Here is an 18,215-nt window from a genome sequence, read left to right on the forward strand (position 1 = left end):
TAGAGATGAGGTTTCACCATATTGGTTGGGCTGGTCTTGAACTCCTGACCTCAGATGATCCTGCCTCAGCCTCCCAAAGCTCTGGGATTACAAGCATGAGCCAACTACACCTGGCCGATTATTACTAATTTTATTATTTGGCAATGAAATTACTGTCCAATTTATTTATTTGTTTATTGTTATTTGTTTGTTTTGTTTGTTTTATGGAACGGAGAGTTTAATAAGTCAGAAAGAAGAATGAAGGCAGAAAGAAGAAGCTCCCCTGTACAGACAGAGGGAGGGGGGCTCCAAAGCCGAAAAAGGAGACCCCTGTCCAATTACTTTATCACAGTGCTTTGAACTTAACATGCATGCCTTCTGGTCACAGGCTGTACTGAAGGTAGTGAACAACTGTAGCCAACCTGCATGGGCCTGCCCACATATACAGCAGAGAGGAGCATGCTGCCGTCGGGCAGAGGATCTTCATAAAGTGATACACCACGGCTTCTTCAAACAAGCCAGTTGCTTGTGCCCAAGTCACCGTCATATATGTGACTGCCTTCAGCACAGGGAGTGATTAAGAGACTGAGGCAAGGGATCAAGACTATTGCACATGAGGAAGTCCCTGTTACTGTTATAACATTTTTATTGTAATTAACACATAATTGTTACATTGAGTAATTATTATAATTATTTTATACTAAAATTGGACATAAGACGACATGAAAGTAGGTAGAGGGATTCTCCCAATGGAAAACATTCTATCCATTCTCTCTTTCACTAAATCCTATAACACATAAGGCCACATCCAAGAGCTTTTACCTAGAAAATCTAACTTACATTATCTCTTCCAAACTGTTATCAATTAGGTCCTTCTTCGAACACTTCGATTTCACCAAAATGCCATTGTGGCTGCTTCATAACCACTAACATCTGTTCCTTCTCACTGTCTGCTTTCACTTGGTTCTCCTTCCTTGTTCCTTGTTTTGTGAGGATTTCATTAACCTACACTCGCTAAGAATATAGATTAAATCCCCCACATCCTATTTCCTCTTAAATGCCCTGAGTGCAATAATAGATATTTAATATTTTGTAAAGTTAGTGTTGAATGAAGAAATGTCTCCTGGATAATTTTCTGGGGCATGTAAGTAATTTTTAAGAGACTAGAGGCTTATCTCTTCGCTGTTATTTCTGAGATTACATAATTTCTGCCCTGGAAGAATAACTATGAAATACCTTTTTCATTATTGGTGGTGAGTCACCTGGCCTCTGAAAAGAGGTATAGATTGATTTTTCACTTAGTCATTTTAATCAATACCATGAACCTTATGAAGACAAGCTCTCATTGTTACCGAGAGTAAACAAAGCCTGAAGAATGTTCAACTGCCTGTCAGGTACAACTCAAACTAAGGCAGAGTCACAAATCACACAGAAACTTGCTCTTTGGAAACTAGTGTAATTTTGTGTGGGTGTGAGTGTCTGCGCGAATATCCCCAAACACATTTTGATAAGCTTTTGACCGTGTAACGCGTTATTATTAATCTCTAACGTGGCTCAGCAAAAATATTTATTGCTATTTCAGAAAAACACATTTAAAATATCTTGTAAAGAAGTGATCCTGGGAGAAAATTATAAGCAAATCAAATCATGATAATTTAATGCGTTGGACTTTGAAGGGGAATATTTAAATAGAGAATTTATTATTTTTCCACAGTTGAGTTATATTTTTAAGAAATGTAATTACTCCATACACAAGAATTCAGAATACAACAGAGAGAAGAAAAAGAAAAAGAAAAATGCACTTATCCTACACTATAACAAGCTTACCGAGGCTTTAAATGAATATATATTTATAAAATTGTCTTTGACAATTCACACGATCTGATTATGTGGCAGGATGCTCTGACAAAGGATTTGATTACATGGTGCACTGAGCTGTGGCTAGTAAATAATAACCTTCCGTGTTCATGATTCTACTTGTTATTGTCAGGAAAGAGACAAAATACTGAGAATTAGTTTGTATCATAAACAAATCAATTACTGACGCAAGACCTAAGATGACATGACACTTATGTTATGCCACTGAATTTTATGAATGGATAATAAAATGTTCTAATGTGAGTGTTAATTTTGATTAGGTCAACTGTGCTTATGGTAACTGGTCCATGTTACAAATTTTCACCATCTGTGCTAAATGATTACACAGGCTTGTAAAGACATTCTTAGGTGAAGCTACAGGAAGCATTAATCATGCTTTTGTATGGCAAGAATTGCCTGACTCTGTATTCAAGTCCTGCACAAGAGTTAAACTAAGTGGCCATTTAAATCTTGGGTAAAGAGTTTGAAATTGAAGGTGGAGAATTTCAGGATGGAGTACAAATTAAGCTAGAGAAATCGTAATTACATGTCATGTAATTATTTTATAATTTAACACATTTTATAGGAATATAAATTTATAGATTTTATATAATAAATAAGTGTGCATGTGTGTATGTGCCTATATTTCCAAATGACAAATGAAAAAGGAGATTCAAAAGATATACATATATAGTCAGAAATCCGAAATATTTATAAGGGGAAAAAGAGTATTGGTAAATGTGAATTATGTATGTGAAATTAAGATTGTATAGCATATATTATTGGAAGAATTCAGTAAAATTTAAATTTATTTGGTTTTGTTTATTATATATTTATTTATTGTTAAAGAGAAGGGTTCACTCTGTCACCCAACCTGGAGTGCAGTGGCACAATTTTAGCTCACTGCCATCTCAAACTTCTGGGCTCAAGTGATTCTGTCATATTGGCGTCCTGTGTAGCCAAGACTACAGGCAAGTGCCACCACACTTGGTATAAAGAACATTTTGGTAGAGACCAGATCTCACTATGTTGCCCAAGCAGGTCTGGAACTCCTGGCCTCAAGTGATCCTCCTTCCTTGACCTCCCAAACTGATGGGATTATAGGCATGACTGGCCTGAAGGTTACTTTTTTTTTTTGAGACAGAGTTTCACTCTTATTGCCCAGGCTGGAGTGCAACGACGTGATCTCGGCTCACTGCAACATCTGCCTCCCGGGTTCAAGCGATTTTCCTGCGTCAGCCTCCTGAGTAGCTGGGATTACAGGCACATGCGCCACCACGCCCTGCTAATTTTGTATTTTTAGTAGAGATGGGGTTTCTCCATGTTGGTCAGGCTGGTCTTGAACTCCCACCTCAGGTGATCCGCCCACCTCAGCCTCCCAAAGTGCTGGGATTACAGGCATAAGCCACCGCGCCTGGCAAAGTTTACTTTTTGACGGCAAGTTTTGAAGGTATAGATATTTTAATTACATTTGGTGCAGTGTGTTATGCAGAAAAGCTATTCAATATTCCTTTGATTTTTAACTGTAAAATAGATAAATTCATATTTTTGACATACATATTTTTGACATACATAAAACTAATAATTTATTAGACTTTTAATAATATTAACATATTTTCTAGCAGTATCATTATGATGTGGTTGCTTTTGCTCTTGTTGCAAAGAGAGATTATGGCAGAAATGTTAGATAAACCATCTGTTCCAATTTTGTTTCAGCCTGTCATCTGCAACTGCAGAAAAGATATACAGTATATTTCCTAAACCGCCTCGCACTAGGGTTTATTTTTTTAAAACACCTTTATTGAAGTATAACTGATATACAAAGAGCTGCACATATGTAAATGTGTACAATTCGGTAAGCTTGGAATATGCATGCACCCATGATACCCTCACTGCAACCAAGGTAATCGACATATGCAACACTTCCCAAGATTTCCTTGTATCCCTTTGGGGGTTCTTTTTGCTTTTGTTTTGTGAGAACACTTAACACAAAATCCAAACTCTTCGCAAATAAAGTGCATTATACCATATTGTTAACTGTAGGCTCTACATTGCACAGCAGAGCTTTGGAATTTATTCATCTAGCACAGTTGAAACGTATGCCCATTGAACAACAACTCTCTAGGCTCCCTGAAAACCATTGTATTCTTTGCTACTAGAGTTTGAATGGCTTAGATAGCTGATATAAATGGAATTACGCAATGTTTCTCATTCTGTGATTGGCTTATTTCACTGGCAGCTAGGATTCCAAACAGCATGTTCTGGAGCCAAGTGATCTGGAATCCACTTCCGAATTCCCAGACTAAAGTTAGTGTGTTTCTGAAGACAAAATTTATGAAAGCTGATTTTATCTACAGAATGTGGATAAAATGGGGCAGTCGTGTATCTGACAATTACAACATGTACCTAGTAGTAATTTTCTTGGTGGACAAGTTCTGTAGTGGCAAACAGAAAGCCATTTGCCCAGGCCAAAACCAGAGGCTGCCTCTATAGCCTTCTCAACAATTTTGTAAGCTCCTGAATCTCTATAATCAGTTTCTGCTTGAAGTATATAAAGTTATTTTTATTCTCTTTATGTGAACTATAATTGCTACCCAGATTAAGTATCCTGATAAAACCTTACATGATTTCCTGGACCTTCATTTTATTGTGCATTACCTTGCTTGCATTTAGTAGACTGGAATTTTTAAACAGTTAAATATTGCAGGCTAGGTGTGGTGCCTCATGCCTGTAAACTCAACACTTTGGGAGGCTGAGGTGGGAGGATGGTTTGAGGCCGGGAGTTTGAGTCCAATCCTGCCAACATAGCAAAACCCCATCTCTACTAAAAATACAAAAATTAACCTGACCTGGTGGCGCACACCTGTAATCCCAGCTCCTCCAGAGACTGGGGTGAAAGAATCACTTGAACCCGGGAGGCAGAGGTTTCAGTGAGCAAGGTCCTGCCACTGCACCCCAGCCTGGGCCAAAGAGGGAGACTCTGTCTTGAAAAAAAAAAAAAAAAAGTAATGCCACAATACTTTCAGAGAGGTTTTGGTTAATTATGACAATAATACTTTTTATCTTTAAGTCAACATACATATATTCAGTGTGGGTTACCTGACAGACACCAGAGTAAATACTGGGCATTTAGCAGAAAATTACATGAAGTTGCTGCTCTCTGAAATACCACTGTATGTTAAGGGAAAGAGATAAAGACATAAATTAATACACAATTCAATAATGCGACAGCAAAAAAAAATGTATGAGATTATAAAACAGTGTTTATTGGCATATCGGGCACACGTATCTACAGAATAGAGACGTGCAGCCAGCCAAGCAAATCCTAGGATGACAAGAAGAGGGATCCAGCAAGGCTTCTGGCTATGTGACACGTTGTGCTATTTTCCTGCAGCAATAAACCATTTGGTATTGCTAGATCATAAACCCTAAGGGCTGAGAGGCTAAGGAGAAGTTTACCAGTCAGACCAATTACATCATGAATGACTTTGTGTGCTTTGATAGCCATCTTGGACATAGCTAAGGGAAAAACAGTAAACATTGGCATGATTTAAACTAGGAGACAGCATGACCATATGTTAACTCAAATGATGATGTTTTTTCAACATTTTTAGGGAAGATAGGTTGAGGATATGAGCTGTCAACTAACTAATTATAGAAATAGTGTAGGCAAGAAAAAGTCAGAGAAGTTTTGAAGGTAATTTCAAAATATATGTTGGCTTCTACAGGTGTTTAAAAATTAATAATGTGACTAAAACGATTATAAAGCTCTGGACTGAGCAAACAGAAACATGTTGACAACATTGATTAGGATTAAAACCAAACGACAGAAAATATAGGTGTGCAGCAGATTGGGATTAAAACATGGAAATTATAGTAAATTCTGTGTTGGTCCAAATTCAAGTTCCAATGGGTATTCATGTTATGTAGGTAGATATACTATGAATTTAACAGAGCTGGAAGCTGGAGACATTATTATGTGTTAGGACACATTCATCCCTGGACAGTGTTTTAGATAGGCACTACCAGTGATTACCTCTAGAAATACTTCTCATATAATTACTTTAGTTATTCATGTCATCTGATTCACATTTCAGTTTGTATATGTCAATACATTCAGTCAAGTTACAGCCAAGTAACTTGTGCTATTTTCCTGCAACAACAAATCATTTGGTATTGCTAGATCATAAACCTGAAATTCTTGGGCTCAAGGGATCCTCCTGCTTCAGCCTCTCAAGTAGCTGGGACTACAGGTGTGCACCACCACATTCATAAAACCTTTTATAAAATATAGCACATTATTATTAGTTGGCCAAATTAGAACCTTTAGTGTAGTTTACATATCACTGATAAGTAAACTCCATTCCAGTATCACTTTGATGATTACAAGGGAAGCCGTGAACTAATAACTTCATTTTGGCAAGAATATGTCACTTTCTCTATGCATACATTGAGAATAAAAATAATTTAGTGAACTTATTAATAAATCAATTTCAGTATTTTATCTGTTAATGATCATTTCTCTTTTAAGGATCATATTATATATCTCTTATTTGGACCTCTTTTTTGTTGATCTTATAGTTTGCCTCTGCAGAGGAAACTGTACTTCTTATATGGGCTGTGCGAATATGGCTAAAGAGTGCTGACAAACAAACTGATTTTTTCTTTCTGTCCTTTTTTTAAATAAACCTAAAATTCTATTCTGTAAAGGCAAGATATATTACAAGTTTTAAGTTTTTTTCTTTTTTATATTACTAGAATGATTTTTTTTTTAAATTTAGTCAAATTAAAGGTGTTGGAATTGTCAATATTGTTTCTTACAATATACATCTAAATTTATTTTCCAAAACCAATCACATTTTGGAGACAATTGAGATTGAAAAATAATGCACTCAATTAATGTGTATGTGTGTGTGTGTCCTATAGATATTTCAAACTTTTCAAACAATCGTAGCTTAACACACAAAGCTCAAGGTGTGCACACACATGTGCATACACACACAGACACACTTGTTGACTCTGTATAGGTTCATTGTGAAATTTGACCATGGATAATGTTTTATGAGTGAAACTTTCAGAGAAGGCTAAGGAAAGAGAACTGTGAAATTTTCTTTGTAGCAGTAGAAAGCTCCTTTTACAATCTAAAATATTCATAATTATTGACCCAGGAGTACAACTTCACAGGATTTATTATTCAGCAACTACTGTAGGATGAAAAGGTATTTCTATAAAAGATGTTTATTGCATCACTGTATGTAATATGAAAATTGGTAGCTACATAAAGAGCCATCAAAAGAAAATGACTTAAAAAGTATAAACATTTATATAACAGAATATCACACAATTTTAAAAGATAAGATTATAGAAGAATAGTTAGAAATATATAATGCTTATAATATGAATAATATGACAATAAAAATAAGTATCATAGAAAATCAATGTTATAACAATTAATAACTGGAATTTTCAGCTAATAAAATTATAGGTAATTTTTACTTCCAAATATTTTCAAAATAAATTACAGTCATGTATAAAAACAAAGTGGAATTCTGGAAATTGTTCTTGAATCCATTAACTATTGTGTGAGACTCTTATTTCTTTAATTTTATTTTATTATAATTAAAAGCAAACAAGCAAAAAATAATACTAATAAAACTGGCAAAGCTTTCTTGCTCCACCCCTTACTTGATAATGTCAATGCCGAATCAAAATACATACCCAAAAAGCCTTTTTTTTTTCATTTTTTTCATAGCTTACTGTAACCTGAAATTCTTGGGCTCAGGGGATCCTCCTGCTTCAGCCTCTGAAGTAGCTGGGAATACAGGTGTGCACCACCACATTCACAAAACCTTTTATAAAATATAGCACATTGTTATTAGTTGGCCAAATTAGAACCTTTAGTGTAGTTTACATATCACTGATGGGTAAACTTCATTCCAGTATCACTTTGTTTATTAGAAGGGAAGCCGTGAACTAATAACTTCATGTTGTTAGTAAAAGTGATGTAATACATCACTTTCTCTATGCATACATTGAGAATAAAAATAATTTAGTGCTGAACTTATTAATAAATCAATTCAAGTATTTCCATGAGTGGAGACGTCTCTGAAAATTTGAAATTTGATCATATTTGATCCTATGTATCTTGACATAGGGAGTACTCTTCTCAGTAGCAGCAAAAGAGACAAAAATCTTATCAAATTTGTACTGTCCGTTGAAAAGACTAAACGTGTTTTCTAAGTAGTTTCCTCATCAAATTTGAAAATAAAGAATAAGTAATTTTTTCAGATAATAAAGTATATCTGTATTTACATAATAGTTATTTTATCCTCTAGTGTATTTATATATATCTAGAAATATAAGATAAAATTATAGTTACACTCAATTGCTAATTAATTATAGGACAATTCTCAGTTTGAAATGGCAACCAGAGTGCCATGCTTTCTGTTACATGTTGGACAGTGGGACAGTGCACAAGCAGAGCTGCCATATGGATGATACATAGAGAATGATCGATACATAGAATAACATGGTTATTTATTTATTTATTGAGACAGAATTTCACTCTTGTTGCCCAGGCTGGAGTACAGTGGCGCCATCTTGGCTCACTGCAACCTCCGCCTCACGGGTTGAAGTGATTCCCCTCCTCAGCCTCCCGAGTAGCTGGGATTACAAGTGCCCGCCACCACACCTGGCTAATTTTTGTATTTCTAGTAGAGACGGGGTTTCACCAAGTTAGCCAGGCTGTTCTCAAACTCCTGACCTCAAGAAGTCTGCCAACCTTGGCCTCACAAAGTGCTTGGATTATAGATGTGAGCCAACAAGCTCACGTTTTAAAAAATTACCCAGACATTTTTGGTCATAAAACAAAAAATACATTTCTGCTTAATCATTTAAGTATAACAGATATCAAACCCTGGGGCTATGCTACCTGGCGCTAGATATAACTTGTAAAATTTAACCCTTGAAAATAGACAGGACATAGAGAATAAAATCTTTAAGTGATGTGGTTTTAGAGATCATCAGTTTTGCTCCCAGAATACACATGTGAAGTAATATTCATGATCTACTGCTTGGTAGTCTTTTTGCTATACCACATTTTTTTTCTCTCTCTGCCTTGTTTTATTTATTTATTTATTTATTTATTTATTTATTTATTTATTTATTTTATTTCTTTATTGAATTTCATTTTTAAACTGCGTCTCGCTCTGTCACCCAGGCTGGAGTGCAGTGGTGCAATCTCGGCTCACTGCAACCTCCGCCTCTTGGGTTCAAGTGATTCCCTTGCCTCAGCCTCCCGAGTAGCTGAGATTACGGGCACATGCCACTGCACCTGGCTAATTTTAGTATTTTTCATAGAGACAGGGTTTCACCATGTTGGCCAGGCTAGTCTCAAACACCTGACCTCAAGTGATCTGCCCACCTCAGCCTCCCAAAGTGCTGGGATTACAGGTGTGAGCCACCATGCCTGGGCTTCTCTCTGCCTTGTTTTAAATGACATTTATGTAAGAAGTCATGTGTATGTGTGAGTATGTACCATTTAAGACTTCAAACATAAAGACAAAACACTCTGGACATTTTGAAATAAGGTACACTGAGTATTATGTACAAAAAAAAAATATGAGGAATACAGACAATATAAAACCTAAAATCGGTTAATTGGAAAATTTTAAGAATCAAGAATCAACGAGAACAGTGTTCTTTTCCCGGGAGAAAACTGCTACTGTGATTGCTATAATATGGTCCATGTTTCCTTGGGAAGAACTGTTATTATTTAATAACAAACTGAGCTTACTGGTACTGAGAAATTATAGATGAACCCTGACGAGGCAGGGTTTGTTGTTGTTGTTGTTTTTCCTCTTTCCCTGCTGTGTCACTGAATTAATTTCTTAAACTCAATCATTCTTTCTGTAACGTATCCTTGGTCTCTCGTAGGTCATTGCTTCTTGCTTAAATGCATAATAGGAATCATGGAGCCACTTACAAATGAATGTCTCAAGGAGTGTATAACTTAAGCCAAAGAAAACCACACATTTTATAGTATCATTTCTATTAAATCAAGTAAACTCCTGTGATCCCCTGATCCCCTCCACTGAGTATACATAAATACACGTAAATTGCTAATTCATTATATTCTTTACAAAAATAAAATAATTGTTATTACGAAAATGTTACTTATAAACATTATTAATTCTATGGAACATATAATTTATTCGTTTGACTATCATTTGAACATATCATTATGGAGAAAAAGAAACTCTGTTAATTACACAGAAAGATGGATAGAATGTGTTTATATGTTGCATGACTGCCATTCCCTCTGAGAATATCCAGCAGTTTTGGGAAATTTTCAGCTTTGTTATCAACTGTGTGATCATTATCTACTAGAAATTATATTAGGAAGGATATGATCATTATTATAAGGAAGATTTTTATATTAACAATTAAGTTAAAATTTGAAAAATACATAAACGTCCAAATTTTTTTCAGCTAAAATCCACAGAATAACTGATTACAGCATTCTAATATATTTATAAAAATTTTAAACATCATATATATACACAAAATAATTTTAAAACTGAACAATATCTAAGGGTTAGAATAAATTACTATTAAATATAAAGTATATTTTTTATTATTTTTGTCTTTTTTAGTAAAAGTATCATATAATTTTCTTCACTAACCAAATAAGACTTATTTAGAATAAGAATTCCATATGAGTGGGGAAACTGCTATTTTCAAAGGTGACTTTAGCTTTTATCCTAAAATAAGATTCAGCATGCATTCAATTCAAGACTACAAAATAGTCACTGAATGACTGACTGTTTTTCCTACATAGAAATATATTCCAAGTCTTTGACACAGGTTAATCTCTTCTATGTAAATCTTGGTTAGTAGTAGTTATTGCACAGCAGTAGTTATTGAATAGTAAGGAATTGGTAATGTAGTCCTTCCCTTAATCATCTTAGAGGTAAATGGAGATTTGCAAATTTAAAGCAAACAAAAGCACACAATAAAATATTATAATTTCAACAACAGAATAACTATTGAATGTTACTCTAAACTAGAGATCAGTAAAATGAACAAACACCTTGGGAAGAAGTTTGATATTTACCAATCAGGATATTTTACTAGCCACGTAACTAGCTTGAATTATAAATATTGGCTCATTTTCAAGATTCATGATATTAAAAAGTCATAAAATTATCTGTTTCACTTTCTTAATGCAATTGTTTCAAGTATTTCAGTGTTGCTACAGGAAGAGCAAACAAAGAAGAATCCAATGGAAAAAAACATACAGTTAGACTGAGAATGATTGTAAAGGCATATAGATTGGAAACATCACCCCTAAAAATATCTCAGTATTAACCAATCAGTTATACATAATAAATTAGAAAAATAGTTACTAAATTGAATTATCCCATTACTCCTGTCATGTCATCCATCTTTCCATGTTAGATGTATATCTTGGTAAATTAATGCAGAGACAGAAAACCAAATACCGCATGTTCTTATAAGTGGGAGCCAAATACTCAGTACACATGAACATAAAGATGGGAACAACAGACTCTGAGGACTCTAAAGGGAAGGAGAGACAGACAGGGTAAGTGTTGAAAAACTACCTAATTGGTACCGTGTTCACTTCTTGAGCAACAGGATCATTAGAAGTGGAAACCTCAGCATTATGCACTATGCCCATGTAACAAACTTGCATCTGTACCCCCTGAATATAAAATAAGATAAAATAGAAACATATATACATATATTCAATTTCATTTCTGATCTTTCTCTTGCTTTTACTCTCACATACAATTCCTACATTTTGTCTTTAAGGGTATCACAAATTTTTGAATTTTTCTGCTTAAAAGCAGAGAAAGGTCAAATTTATCCTACCTTTCTCTTGTAGAGGTTATATCAGCTACATAAAGCTCTGACTATCCATGGATCTACCTCTGGTCCTTCAGATTTTTCAGAGTAGAATATAACAAAACAAACAAAGCTTTTATTTAATCAACAGATCTCACTGAGTTTCCACCAAATCCAAGTATCTGTTCTACACGCTGAAAACACAGAAGTAAAAGAGACAAGGCAAATCCCAGTCCTCACAGAATTTACATTTTTGTGGGGTGAAAGATAAACTTAACATTAATAAATACAAGAAGCAATTTTAGAAGGTATGAAGGAAATACAATAGAGCTCTAGAGGTAGAGACTGGTAAGAAAAGTCCTCTCTAAGCAGATATTTTTAACTGAGACTCAAATGAAGAGAAGAAGAAAGCCATTAGAAGACCTAGAGAAAGAGAGTTACAGGCAGAAGAAATTGCAAATGCACAGCTGTGATGAGGGAACAAGCTTGATGTGTTCACGTAAAGGAAGAGTAATAGTGCAGAAGTTAAATTCATTAAATAGAAATTCCTTGGGAATCTAGTAGGAATGGTGATGGATAATTTTATGTATCAACTTTACTGGACGAAGGGGTGCCCAGATTAAAGGCTATTTCTCGATATGTCAGGGAAGGTATTTCCAGATAATGTTGGCATTTGAATCTGTGGATTCGGTAAAATAGTTTGCCCTCCCCAATGTGGATGGTCATCATCCAATCCACTGAAGGTCCAAATAGAAACAAAGGTGGTGGAAGGATGAATTTGTCCTGTTTGCTTACTGACTGCATGCTTGAGCTGAGATATCAGTTTTCTCCTGCCCTTGGGTTGGAATTTACACAATCAGCTTCCCCAGGTCTCAGGCCTTCAGGCTTATACTGAAATTACAGCACTTTCTTTCCTGGGTCTCCAGCTTGCCATTGGAAGACCGAGGACTTCTTAGCTTCCATAATCACATGGGCTGAGTCTTCAAAATAAGCTTCTTCATACACACACATACACTCACACACGCACATTCGATTTTATTTCTGACCTCCCTCTTGCTTTTACTCTCATATGCAATATCTAATCTATATTTTGTCTTTAAGGGTGTTATTAATTTTTTGAATTCCTTTGCTCTCCTCCTACCTTTCTCTTATGGAGGTTATGATCAGCTACATAAGGCTCTGACTAGCCATGGTTCTACCTCTGGTCTTCTACAGAATTCAGTTTTTTATATATATATACACACATACACATACACACACACACACACACACACACACACACACACACACATATATATATATATATATGTTTTCCTGGAGAACCCTGACTAATAATACGGAAATTCAGGAAAATTTAAATTATCAAGCCTTAGGATTTAAAGAAACCAGAGATGACTCAAGGATATTTATAGCATGAATGTGTATAAATTGGATGGTCTGTTTAATCTTTATAAAATAATTCATAATTTATCCATATTTCATACCTATCTATATCTAAATCCATATGCTGTGAATTTATTAAATATTATATAATAATTTTAAATAGTAAAGGCCAATACATATAATCTGTCAGACTAACGTTTATTGTAAACTTAAAAATAAAACAAGTGTTTGGAAACATATTGATTCATACCATATGAAGACATTGTTTGAATAGTTTACCCAAGTGGTATTTTAGGGAATGTAATGTGTTTGACCCATTGTTTCCTATTGACTAATGATCTAGGTCTAATGAAGTTACAGAATGATTCCCAGTAGAAAAGATAACTCTAAAGATTATAGTTTTTGTTCTGCAGAATATTAAGCAATTTTATATCTCACATAGCAACCTCATTCTAACATTGCTTTATTAACTGCCCATAAATGCTCAGCTCATCACATGCTATTTGAACAAGTCTTACCATCTTTCCAGTTACTTCACTAATCAGTAGGTTAAATGAAATTGCTGACATATATTTATTTTATATTTTTACAAGAGAAATGTCTTTAACTTTTTGATAAATATATATTAACAGACATCCAAACATTTTCCAATTAACATATAGATGTAATGTAATAGATAAGACACAAAAGGAAAATATCATAATACTTTTTTGTTTGGAATTTTTCTTTCCTATCTTGCCAATAATTACTGCATAAATATATGATTTGGCTAGCCTATACCAAACTTTATTATATTGCTTATAATAACATAAAATGACAAAGATTGTGTTTGTGACACGTTTGTGCATGAGTGTATAGTTTTCAAAGAGAAAAGCCATTTGATTTTAAACTTTTCAGTTCTAGCTTATTTATTATTGCAGTGACCGCTAACTCACATACCTATCCTTGTTAATATTTTACTACAAATAAAAATATGATTTTCCCTTGTGATTAAAGAAGTCATAACAGAAAACTACCACTCAACAATGTATTCCTCTGTGAAAAATTCTAGCATATAAAAATTTACTTATGTGTACTTTACAAGAAACAGAATTTTAGGTATGTAAATTGTAAGATAATCCAATGGGTGTGCATTTTGTAAGATAATCCAATGGGTGTGCTTTTTTTTTTTTTAAATGTAGCTCTTATATTTTCCTCAAGATATGCATTCAGGAAAAAATGGGTGAGATTTGTCATCAGTCACAATTCAGTACACATAGATTTCACAGAATTTGTGCAAGTGCCTGAAATTAATCTAAGAATCTCCTCTTCACACACATAACCCACTAGCCCATTTTCAGAATCTATTTTGGGATATAAAGGAAAAAGAAGCATTTGTTAGAAAAAAATCATAATTATGTTTGCAAAAGGATTTATATGCATACTTCATAACGGAAGCAACATACTTGAAACATACGCATTTGAAAAGATTTAAATATAGATTTTCACCATAGGGAAAATCACCATAAGCAATGTGAAGTATAATATATCTGAAAAGTAATTTAGATGTATTTGGAAGATAAGTGAGTCTAAATATTTGTTAAGAAGAACAAATGGAAAAGTGGCCTAGAGAACAGTTGTTTTACATTTTTGCATATGTGATATAAACTTGAGTTGGTTTGGAAAGGGTTAATTTTCCTCACCAGGGAGTAATTAGAAAAAGAAGAAATTGGTCAGTAATTATAGAAAAAAATATGCAGTAAGAAAATTAAAGATATTGCAATAAAATTTTAGGAAAAATCTAAAGTTAATGGTCAACACAGCACACAGCCCCATATTGAGATAACATATCTGATTAGGTACGGATTGAAATTATATGTAAAATGAAAAGTTCTGGCTATATGTCCTCATGGGTAGAATAGTACTTTAACTATGGGTATTTGGTCTCTATGGGTATTTGATCTGATTAAGGGAAAACAACACTGTTTTTATCACCACCAAAATTACTCAGCATCTTTGAGACCATAAATGAAAGCAGAATTCAGAAGGAGATGCTCATTAGCTTCCAGCCAGGTAATTTAAATAAACAAAGGCATTAATGATCATTTGAAGAAGTATTAGACACATAAAAGATTGCCTTGTATATGAAACAAACAAATACATTTATCACTATCTCCTTGAGAGTAATTGAGTGTCTCACAAAGTTTTCAGTAAAACCAGGAAAGTGATGGACAAATGGTTGCGGTGACCATTTATATAAATTTAACTTGTATAAAATGCCATCGTATTGTGAGATGACTTCTTGGAGCTACTTTTAATAATAGATAGTCACTACAGTTATTGCTAGACCATCTTCATGATTCAAATAACTTGTGTACTTTTTATCACAGAGACTAAATGCGGGAAAGATGGTAGTTGATGAGTACATGATCACTTTGAAAAGATAAACATGAAACCAGACGTACATCTCTCCATTTTGCTGTTCATCCTCCACGACAAAAGAATTTTCCCAATCTACTCACGATTCTTATTAAGAGAGAAGCGCTTTGGGCAGATAGAACACTAGTAGCTTTACTGAATCTTGATTCAGAAGCATGAGTTGTTCCCTGCGTTTCCAATCCAGAGAGACGTAGAAGAGAGTATTGGATCCCATAGAATAATCCAAACAGGGTAGAAAGTATTCCAACTAATAAAACTCCATTCTGTGACCAAGAATTACTTAGTTTATAGTGTTATCCCCAATACATGCACACATATAAGTCCACTTTAGCATAGTCAGGAAAAATCCAGTTTCTAAGCCATTGTTCTAAAACCAAAGTGGCATTTGAGAAAGCTCTTGTAGAGAAGAATTGATTAATTATAGATCGTAAAAAATCAAAACAAAGGAGAGTAGAGTCTATTACAGGATAAATATCTTAATTAGGGACACAATTTTAACAAATCTTATCATATGATTGGGTCATGTTGCTCCCCCGCCAGTATTATATTTGATTCAGAATGTGTTTTAAGTTAAAATGTACTCATTAATTAAATTCTGAATGTTATTTGGGCCATAGATTGTTCTCTTTTTCAAATAGAAAAAAATTATCTACAAGAAATAGTTATAATAAACATCCTAACCTTGTTTTATTTTTTAATCCAAAAGCCCAAGGTAGCTAATTGCAAAAATAATTTGGAGATTTTTCTTTACGAAAATGTATTTTGTATCAATTTCAGTGTGTCTAAAAATTATTATAAAGACTCTCAAGGATTTAAACCAAACTTAATCTTTGTTTTTTTCTTCCCCCAAAACCTAACTTCCTGCTCTGAAGGAAAAAGTAAGGTGAAGTCTGTATTGTACATTCTAGGAAAAATTCATTATCTAAGAATTATGTCACATGCATATATCATATGCATAAAAATTCTAAGAAAATATAAGTTGATAAGAAGTTCATATTTATTCTTAATATAATATAATTATGTATTAGTCAGGGTTCTCTAAAGGGACAGGACTAATAGGACAGATGTATATAGGAAAGAGGGTTTATTAAGGAGTAATAACATGATCATAAAATACAGTCCCACTATAGGCCATCTGCAAGCTGAGGGGCAAGGAAGCCATTTCCGAGTCCCAGAACCTCAAATGCAAGGAAGCCAACAGTGCAACCTTCAATCTGTGCCTGAAGGCCCAAGAACCTCTGGCAAACCACCGGTCCAAGCCCAAGAATCCAAAAGCTGAAGGACTTGGAGTCCGATGTTTGAGGGCAGGAAGCATCCAGCACAGGAGAAAGATGAAGGCTGGAAGACTCTCCCTATCAAGTCTCATTCCACTTTCTTCGGCCTGATTTATGCGAGCCTCACTGGCAGTTGATTAGATGGTGCCCATCCAGATTGAGGATGGGTCTGCCTCTCCTAGTCCACTGACTCAAACGTTAATCTCCTTTGGCAACACCCTCATAGACACACCCAGGAACAATACTTTACATCCTTCAATCCAGTAAAGTTGACACTCAGTATTAACCATCACAAGATATCTACATAATTCTGGTAGAAAAATAATCTCTAAATGATTACATCAAAAATAGCAATGTGTAAATAAATGAGCAGTCCCCCTCAGATAAATGTCTCTGGAAACTTACTTTAGTGCATGACTAGTGTGTGGCTTTAACGATTAAGAAGGAAATGAGTCTTGTTCTGTTTTCAAACATTCTGTTTTATGCATTCAAATAACAGAACAAATAACAACTGGAAATTGTGTCACCTCTTTTTAATTGTATCCACTGATTCACACTGAAGGAAGTTGCCCCCTGATATCAATAGTAAATTGCACTAAATTTCACTTAGTTCTATGCTGTGGTTACCATACACTGACAACTTTACCGACAGCTTTTTTTTTCTTTTTGTTTTTTTGAGGTGGAGTCTCGCTCTGTCACCCAGGCTGAAGTGCAATGGCACAATCTCAGCTCACTGCAACCTCTGCCTCCTGGTTTCAAGTGATTCTCCTGCCTCAGCCTCCCGAGTAGCTGGGATTACAGGTGTGCACCACCACGCCTAATTTTTTGTATCTTTAGTAGAGATGGTGTTTCACCATGTTGGTCAGGCTGGTCTTGAACTCCTGACCTCGTGATCTGCCCATCTCAGCCTCCCAAAGTGCTAAGATTACAGGCATGAGCCACTGCGCCTGGCCTGTTATCACTGTTTAATATCCTAAGATTTACAGCACTCTCAGTATGCTCAGCATTAATTATCCAAATATCCAACCTGACATTGTATCTGTTAGTGAGGATTCAGAGTTCCCATAAGAGAAATTTGAAAATAAGAAGGTTTACTAAATTGGCGAATTTTGTTAAAACAAACACACACAACCACATATGAAGAACGGTAGAAAAATCTACAGGCAAAAGTATTTCCATTCAAGAGTGCTCTGTTTTGAGGAGATGTAGATTCTTAGCAGAGAATGAGAGAAGCAGATAGGAGATGACAATTTTGTTTGAATAACAAACTTCTATATAATCAATGTTAATGCCAATAGCCTATGCAACTAAAATATATAAATACCCCTCGACACCTCCCATGTGGCAAAGTGAAGCCGGATAACTTACTCTTTTTTTTCCGCCTTCTCCTCTTTTCACTCAAACCCAGTCCTATCCATTAATGAGTTTTAATGAGTT

Source organism: Macaca thibetana, chromosome 5, assembly GCF_024542745.1.
Source record: "Macaca thibetana thibetana isolate TM-01 chromosome 5, ASM2454274v1, whole genome shotgun sequence".
Taxonomy (NCBI): domain Eukaryota; kingdom Metazoa; phylum Chordata; class Mammalia; order Primates; family Cercopithecidae; genus Macaca; species Macaca thibetana.